Raw genomic sequence first — 9,550 nt, 5'->3', positions numbered from 1 at the left:
ATTTTGAAGTTTTCGATCAAGAATACGAATCAGAAAAAGAATTTGGCCTTTATACGAGTGAACCCGAGAACGAGCCGGAGAACAAAATGGCGAACATGGATGAGATGGCCATGGGGGATTACAAGAAGCGCATTCGAGATGATGTGGGCCGGGTTTAATACATCTTGCGATACCTGCCAATGCCACATTCGAGTTAAAGGGACATATCCTTACTGCACTCAAGGATATCCCATTCTATGGGAAGGATCATGAAGATGCTTTTAAGCATTTAGACGAGGTCAATGATATTACGGATTATTTTAATACTCCAAATATCCCAAGGGAGACAGCTTTGTTAAGAATGATACCAGTCACTTTCAAGGGAGCTGCAAAAGACTGGTTGAAGGCTCTTCCATCTGGCACAATCACCACATGGGCCCAATTGCGTGAGAAATTTCTAGATCAGTTTTGCCCACCCTCCAAAATCTCTAAACTCAAGAAGGCGATTGCCAACTTTGAGCAAAACCCGGGGGAGTCATTATACGAGGCATGGGAGCGCTACAAGGGGTTGTTAAGGAATTGTCCTCAACATGACCTAAATCTTCAGCAAGAAATGTCGATATTCTATGATGGGGTGAATGTCATGACTAGAAAACTCCTTGATTCACAAGGACCACTAACAAAGAAGAACCCAATTCAGGCCAAGGAGCTTACTGAAGAATTTTCAAAGCACTCTCGTGAGTATCACAACCCAGGGCATGATGGAATAAAAGGCAGTGGAGCTACACAAACTGAAGAGATGGCTGTTGTGATGGCAATGCTTAGCACTATGGATAGGAGATTGACCCAAATGGACCAATCAATTCATGCAATTCGAGTTGGTTGCAAGAGATCTAGTGGCCCACATTTGACAAAAGATTGCACTTTGGATGAATATGGAAACAAGAAAGCTCAAGTTTGCTACTCAAGTGGGGACAAGTATGATGAAGACTGGAGGAAACCGAAGAAAGAGTGGCTGCCTTACGATGAATACAAGAAGCAAAAGGAAGAAAAATATAGACAAACTGGCAGAGGGTTCTACCAAAACGAGCGACCACTGGTTGAGAAGAAATCAGAATTAGAGACCATGTTGATGAAATTTATGGAAGCTTCAGAAAAAAGACATGATGCTACTGACACTGCAATGGAAGAACAAAGAGCTATAATGAAAAATCATCACGCAATGATAATAGATCAACAGGCATTAATAAAAAATCAGCAAGCCTCCATCAATAACCTTGAAGTATAAATTGGTCAACTTACCACTTTGGTTAATGAGAAGATGTTCCCGAAAAATCCTGAAAAGAAGACTCAATCTCACGTAATGGCCATAGATACTGAAGAAGAGGCGATTTCTGAGTTCCTAGAAGCCTTAGAAGTGGAGCCACAGCAGCCCGATCCAAAGCCAAAGAAGCCAAAGCTCGAAAATGAAGAATCTGCTGGAATACCCAGTTCACGTCGTGAGCCCGCTGTGCTCACGTCGTGGGCCCGGTCGGAACAGAAAAAATCAGTATCTGTTCCAGCTTATCAACCACCATTGCCATTCCCGTCTACAGCAAATCTCAGTCCACTGGAGAGAGAACATCTGGAGTTTATCAAGCAATTGAAGGGTATTCCTATTAATAATCCTTTTATTGATTCGCTTGCAAAAGTTCCAGAATATGCTAAGTTCCTACAAGACTTGTTAGACACTCGTCAGTAATTAAAAGAGAATTCTAAGGTGATTCTAAGTGAGCAAAGCTCAAAAGCTGTGTTAGGAGAGATACCTAAGAAGATGGGGGATCCTGGACGACTCACTCTCCCATGTGAGTTTGGGAATAATATGAAGGTTTATGCTTTAGCCGATTCTGGGGCTAGCATAAATTTGATGCCTTATTCGTTTTATCAAAAATTAAATATTCAGAAGTTAAAGGCTACAAAGATGACTATTCACATGGCGAACCGTTCAGTGACACAGCCCCGCGGCATTGTGGAAGATATTCTCGTGAAAATTGGAAAATTCGTTTTTCCAATAGACTTTGTGGTTTTGGATATGAAAGAAGATCCCAATGTACCAATTATTCTTGGTCGCCCGTTACTTAACACTGCTGGAGCTCTGGTTGATATACGCGAGTCTAAGCTCACCTTGAGAGTTAGGGATGAGAACTTTTGGAATAGAAGATGGTTTCCAAGGGAGTCATGCTCAAGAAGAGGTTTTCAACATAGATGAAGAGAATGAACTTGAAGAATTAGAGAAGCTCATGGAAGAAGAAATCAAAACAATTCAACAAGTTAAAAGAACAAAACCGAGAGCATCTGTTCCATTTTTAGTTGAAGTAATTGCCTACACGAATCCAACTTCTTGGGTAAGCAAGGAAGATGATGAGATGTCGAGTGATGAAGAGGAGGTTACTTCAAAAGTCACAAGTCCAGTGGTGAAAGAAGAGAAGGATACTATGGAGCTTAAAAATGATGGAAAATTGAAGACTCAAGGGGTCAAACGCAAGCTCGATGGAGACGAAGTCAAGGTGAAAAAGGAGAATTCTAAAAAGGCATATATTCGTCAAGTGCAAGCTTACAAGAGGCGTTTCAAGGAGCAAAAGATCATGGTGGTGGACTCTTATGACGAGTCGACGTAGGAGGCACAGAGTCCGGCTCAAGACTCCTAAAAAAGAAGCGCTTCTCGGGAGGCAACCCGAGTTTGGTTTGCGTTTTTTTCCTTTTTCTTTTTAGTTTTTGCATTTTAGTCCTAGAAACATAGATCATATCATCCAACTCACTTTATTCATAATTAAACACTGAGTGTGGGGTCCCTAAAAATGAAGTGGTAATAATTCAGAATTTAGTTAATAGACAAACCTGGATAATATATATATATATATATATATATATATATATATATATATATATATATATATATATATATATATATATATATATATATATAAATTGTCATACAGTATTCACGACGTGAGTTCTGAATGAACCGGATAATGGATCGTTGATACATATCAGCCCATTTTCTGTTAAACTGAATGGCCCAAAATTAAGCCCAGACAGGACTCACGACGTGAATCCTTAAGGATTCACGACGTGAACAGTAGCAATCACGGGACCACAGATTAAAGAATACAGAATCCCTTTGACCAACTCATTCTTTATTCCCACGAAGTGAACACGAAGACTGGTCCCCCATTTTTGCTCCGATTTCGGCCGACATACAATCCATTTTCATTTTTGTTTACGTAATCTTTCGATCTAAGGTAATACTTCTTTATTCTCATGACTAATTCTTCTTTAATAGTTGAAACTTAGGGTTAGGGTTTGTAATTAGTTGAAATGTCGAAAATGTTCCCTAAAAATCCCGTAATAGCCTTGGAATGTTGATGATTTGTGGTTGAAATTAGCATAGGAGTAAACCCCAAGCATTTTATTGGCCCGATTTCTACAAAAAATGGACAGTTTCAGTTTGCGATGACGAACTCACGACGTGAATTCCTAGGAATTCACGACGTGAATTCTGGACTGGATAGTTTCATGTTTCTTTTATTTCTAATCTGTTGGGTTATTTCTTTTGGCTGTGTTTGCTGTTTGTTTTTACAGGAATGGGTCCCAGAAGAGAAGTCCCAACCGGGGTTTCTGCTCTCCTCCCGTTTTACGTCTTTCCAACGAATATATCACGGGATATATTTACGCGTTGGAACAACCGGCTAGGATGGTTGTACAACCGGGAGATTGCTGTTCCACCCACTATTGAATGGGCATGTTTGAGGGAGGTCGGGCTTGTGGATAGGATGTCCCCGTTTCTTACTAAAATTTTTATTGGAGATGGTTTTTCTTTTACCTGCGCGGGGTGGCAAAATATTTTCCGAGTTCAAGAGCGGGTCTATAAGGAGTTGTGTGTGGAGTTTTTCTCCACGGTGACATTCCACGAGAATGTCCAAGATCCCCGTTATCCACAAGCACTGGTATTTCGTCTTGGTGGGGGGGTACCGGGAATGTAGCCTCGTGGAGTTTTCGTGGAGGGTTGGGATTTATAATCCCGAAGAGGCAATGACTCCCGAGTGTGACATGTTTTTGAGGGAGGCAGCTCGAGGGTATGCTGATGGTGTTACTGGTTATGATTTTTGGCATAATATTGCTTCCGGGATATTCAATTCCGGAGTGTCCCCCGAGAGCAGCATTCGCTCTCCTATCCACCGTCTACTCCACCGACTGATCACTTTCTCCATTAATCACTGAAGGCATGGGGACAAGGTAACCAAGCAGAATTTATTCTTTTTATGGTGCATATTGCAGCCGGGAGTGTGTTGCAACATTCCCTATTTTTTAGCACGATTCTTGGCTGGCTCTGCTTCCAGTTTTCGCCCCGGGAACCCTATTTGTGGAGGGCAATTTATTACCCGGTTGGCCCGATCATATGGGTTGCTTGTTCCTGATATCACTCGTTCCATGACCCGCATGGATGCTCATGAGTTTAGCATGGGGTATTTGGAGACCACGCGGGTTGTCAGAAACTTTGGGTCGCATTGGGGAATAGTACCTTCAGATGATGAGGGTAATGAGGGTGACGAGCAGCCTGATACACAACCAGAACAACAACCACAGCCACGACCTAGGAGAAGAAACGTGAGAGGAAGAGGAGAGAGAGGACAGCCAGTACAGCAAACTGCACCATTTGGAGGAGCACCTTTTGGGGGTGATATGACTAGGTATTTTGACCAGTTATCATTGAGCGTCAACTGGATTGGGGGTACCATGGAGAATGTGGTTCGACACCTTAGGGTGGAGCAGCCGCCTCATTTGGGATATCGCTACCCGATATGCCCTCGATGGAGCGAGTATCGAGGACAAGGAGGAGATGGTGCAGGCACTAGTGGAGCAAACGAGGAGGATGAAGATGATTGATCGTTTAGTTTTATTTTGTTTGTTTTAGACTTATTTGGTTTGTTTTTATTTTGTTTTTAAATTTTTTTGGATTGTAAGACTTTAAGCTATTATGTTACTTTGCTCTTCTTTGGTTGTTAACTTTCAGCTTGCTAAGGAGTCTTGGGGAAGGAGTAAGGTCGAGTCAAGAGTCGTGTTCATTTAGGCGAGTGTCGTTCAAGTCTAGAAATTTAAAGTCGAAACCCACAATTAGAAATAAGTGTGGGGTGAGTCGAGAGAGAGGTTATAGTTAGAAGAGTCGTCAAAATACACTGAATTTAGAAGGGTCTTAATTCGTTGAGACGTTGAGTGGAGTATATGTAAGAAGGCAGTTTTAATTCTGGTTCACCCAGACTTCACGTCGTGAGCCTATATTGCTCACGTCGTGAGCAAAGTTACAAGGAAATGCAGAATGCGCGACCCAACGACTTCACGTCATGAGCCTATACTGATTCACGTCGTGAGTTTTGAATTTCCACCACATTGATTCCGTTACGTTCTTCTTCATTACATGGAATTACTACCATTCCTTATGACATTTTTGTGATGATTCGATGGGCTGTTTTCTCTAATATACAATGTGGCGTATGCTTTCCCACATTGTCTACACGATTTGGAGGCTTGCAACATTCTTTTTGAAGATTGAAGTTTTGATTGATGGCTGGTTTCGCAAGTTCAAGTCCAAGTTCTTATTTTTGAAGAGGTCCAATATTTCAACCACACTTTTGGAGATGATCACGCCACTATCCCAGGGGAGTCTGTTCCTTTTTCTCCCTTTTTCTTAATTTTAATTTATTTTATGCATACAATGAGGGCATTGTATGTAATAAGTGTGGGGTAGGGGGTAGAAAAAGTAAATTGCTAGAAAATTTGGTAAATTTATATTATCTAGAGAATTTGGAAAATTTCAAATTTTTACTAATTGAATCTAGTAATAATAATAATTTGAACTTAAGTTGCTAGTGTTGCATTCGGATGATCTGATAAAGGCTCAAATGTTTAGTTGAGCCGATACACGTTATAGTGCATTTGTGGCCTCCCTTATTTTAGTGAAATCATGGAACAAAAATATAACCCTACTTAGTTTGAGGGATGCAATATGTTTAGCAGCCTAAACTTGAAATGTATCCAGGAAAGATATGTCTTAACCAATAAGGGTTGAAGTAAACCGCCCCTGCTTAAGCATGTAGGTTTTTGAGTGATATTTTTAAAAAAAGTGAGTACATGTAAAAAAAACGAGAGAGAGAAATTACCAAAAAAGTGAAAAATTGAAGATTTTTTGGAGCATAAAAGTATCAAAGTAAGAAGATCAAAGATCGAAAATTCTGAAGTTTCAAAAGTTGAAGATATCAAAATTACACAAAGATGGTGAATTCAAAGAAATTGAAGATCAATTATCAAAGTAAAGAAGAATTCAAGAGCTCCAAGTTGTGGTATCTTCTAAAAAGTTGTAATTCTCTAGTTTATGTATGTTTGGGTAGCTTTACAAAAATATCTTGAGGTTAGAAAGCTTTCTGAGGATGGATTTGGAGGGTTGCATAAAATGAGCATTGTTTGAAAGAAGTGGGTGAGTGTTTATGAAGATTGTGAGTATTTAAAGTATGGGCGTTATTTAGGAAAAAATTTAGACACAAATGCATGCGTTGAGGTCTTGGCATAATGGCTGAGCTTGAGTTGGATCGTTCTATGTAATATTGGTGGTGAAGGTTTGATTTAATAATTAGATTTGCTTGAGGGCAAGCAAAGAACAAGTGTGGGGTATTTTGATATTGCCATATTTGTACATATTTTTAGGCAATATTTAATTACATTTCTATTAATATTTTGGTCATTTGCATAGAATAATGGTACTTATAAGTTTAATTTGTTATTTTGCAGCCAAACAGAAGCATCTTTGAAAATAGGGACTGAAATTGACAGAATATGGAACTTTGGAGGATTGAAGGAAAGAAGAACGGAAAAACACCCAAAAGACGTTTTCACGACGTGAACAATTCATGGTTCACGACGTGAGTCGAGAATTCTAGAAGATATGCATACGGGTGGAAGAGTCCTTTCCGAACACGGTTATCTGATATTCACGACGTGAATCCTTATGGTTCACGACGTGAACTCAGGAAATCAGAATACTATAAATTCCCTTGCCCATTACGATTTGAGAGACTTTTGGCTGATTGAAGGATTTCCAGAAGGCGATTTTTAGCAGAAGAAAGGTCCTGGAAAAAGGTTTTCAACACCAAAAGAGTGAAGGTCCATAATTTAGTTTACTTATTTGATACTTATGAACATGTTTCCTTATACTTTGATTTGTGTTATTATGTTAGTTGCTATTATGAGCAGCTGTATCTAGCTACTCTTGTTTAGCTAGATGAAGCTTCTAACTTATGAATAGCTTAATTTTACATGGATTTATTTAGTTGGTAAATTGCTTGTGTTTGGTTTATAATTACCTAGCATGCTTATGGTTGTTTCTTTAGTTGCTTGATTCCATGTTCTGTGTAGCTTAGTGACCATTAACTGCATGAACTTGTTTACCTAATGATTTAGTGAACATTAAATTGTTAGAGCTAGGATTGACCAATCTTAGTTAGTAATTAAAGTAAATAAACTTAGCTGTGCTAGAGAACGTAGATTGTGACTATAATTGCGTTTTACATAATAAATCTTACCTAGAAAATTTAATATTCATAATTGGTTCAGTGTTTAATTGTGTGTGACCATACATAGTTTTACATGAATTAATTAATTATTGGTAAAATTAGACTTAAATTACTAATATAATTAAAACCAACTTGATAATCCATAATTATTAGCTGGCCATAAGGACGAAGTGGATTCGAACTAAACAAGAGTGTTTTACTTATTGATTGAATTTGAGCTAAGTTCGTCTGATCTTGTAAAATCAGATAAAACCCCTCTTAAACTTGTTAATAATTAGGTTAATTTGATAGCAAGTAGATTAAGTAGTAACACCGTTCCCTGTGATCGATACCCGACTTACCCAAGCTATACTATAATCTGACTAGGTACACTGCCTATAGGTGCATAGTTGGTCTAAGTTTGTTAGGTTATAAATATTAAAATTAGTGGGTACTTTTGTGCACATCAAGTTTTTGGCGCCGTTGCCGGGGAACGGCTTAGTTAATTATTAGTTTGTTTGCTTTAAATTAATCAATCCTTTTTGTAGGTTAAAACCTGCAAGAAGTTACTTTTTTGTTTTAATTTTTTCTGCATTACAGGACTCACGACGTGAACTTTCAAGATTCACGACGTGAGAACTGAAGTCCTTAGTTTTGTTTATTTCAGTTTTTTTATTTACTTCAGTTTTACGTTTTATCTTTTTGTTTTATTTCAGGAGTTCATGACCAGAGGTTCTAACACACCTTTGGTATCACCACTTCAAGATCCCGAGTCTGCAATTCACAAAAAGAAGGATAAGAGCGTGAAAGAAGATCAAACACCGAAGAAGACACCTTTACAAGAACTGAAATCAGCCTTTTTAAGGAAGTCAGGAAAGAAAACGGGAGAATCGAGTTCAGCCTCAAAGAGCAATTTTGAAGTTTTCGATCAAGAATACGAATCAGAAAAAGAATTTGGCCTTTATACGAGTGAACCCGAGAACGAGCCGGAGAACGAAATGGCGAACATTGATGAGATGGCCATGGGGGATTACAAGAAACGCATTCGAGATGATGTGGGTCGGGTTTAATACATCCTACGATACCTGCCAATGCCACATTCTAGTTAAAGGGACATATCCTTACTGCACTCAAGGATATCCCATTCTATGGGAAGGATCATGAAGATGCTTTTAAGCATTTAGACGAGGTCAATGATATTGCGGATTATTTTAATACTCCAAATATCCCGAGGGAGACAGCTTTGTTAAGAATGATACCAGTCACTTTCAAGGGAGCTGCAAAAGACTGGTTGAAGGCTCTTCCATCTGGTACAATCACCACATGGGCCCAATTGTGTGAGAAATTTCTAGATCAGTTTTGCCCACCCTCCAAAATCTCTAAACTCAAGAAGGCGATTGCCAACTTTGAGCAAAACCCGGGGGAGTCATTATACGAGGCATGGGAGCGCTACAAGGGGTTGTTAAGGAATTGTCCTCAACATGACCTAAATCTTCAGCAAGAAATGTCGATATTCTATGATGGGGTGAATGTCATGACTAGAAAACTCCTTGATTCACAAGGACCACTAACAAAGAAGAACCCAATTCAGGCCAAGGAGCTGACTGAAGAATTTTCAAAGCACTCTCGTGAGTATCACAACCCAGGGCATGATGGAATAAAAGGCAGTGGAGCTGCACAAACTGAAGAGATGGCTGCTGTGATGGCAATGCTTAGCACTATGGATAGGAGATTGACCCAAATGGACCAATCAATTCATGCAATTCGAGTTGGTTGCGAGAGATCTAGTGGCCCACATTTGACAAAAGATTTCACTTTGGATGAATATGGAAACAAGAAAGCTCAAGTTTGCTACTCAAGTGGGGACAAGTATGATGAAGACTGGAGGAAACCGAAGAAAGAGTGGCTGCCTTACGATGAATACAAAAAGCAAAAGGAAGAAAAATATAACAAACTGGCAGAGGGTTCTACCAAAAAGAGCAACCACT

General features: G+C 39.3%; 2 non-coding genes across 2 annotated transcripts; both read right to left on the bottom strand.

The window, feature by feature from the left end:
- Positions 1-469: 469 nt before the first annotated feature.
- On the bottom strand, positions 470-576 carry LOC145127954 (small nucleolar RNA R71). The gene has a single exon (XR_013716558.1). It is a non-coding gene; the product is annotated as a small nucleolar RNA R71 (small nucleolar RNA).
- Positions 577-8,943: 8,367 nt separating this feature from the next.
- On the bottom strand, positions 8,944-9,050 carry LOC145127953 (small nucleolar RNA R71). Its single transcript, XR_013716557.1, has one exon. It is a non-coding gene; the product is annotated as a small nucleolar RNA R71 (small nucleolar RNA).
- Between the last annotated feature and the right edge of the window lie 500 nt (positions 9,051-9,550).

The sequence above is a fragment of the Lactuca virosa genome, chromosome 7, assembly GCF_052849685.1.
Source record: "Lactuca virosa cultivar CGN04683 chromosome 7, Lactuca_virosa_CGN04683_v6, whole genome shotgun sequence".
NCBI classification, from domain to species: domain Eukaryota; kingdom Viridiplantae; phylum Streptophyta; class Magnoliopsida; order Asterales; family Asteraceae; genus Lactuca; species Lactuca virosa.
This window is presented reverse-complemented; position numbering and strand designations above follow the sequence as displayed.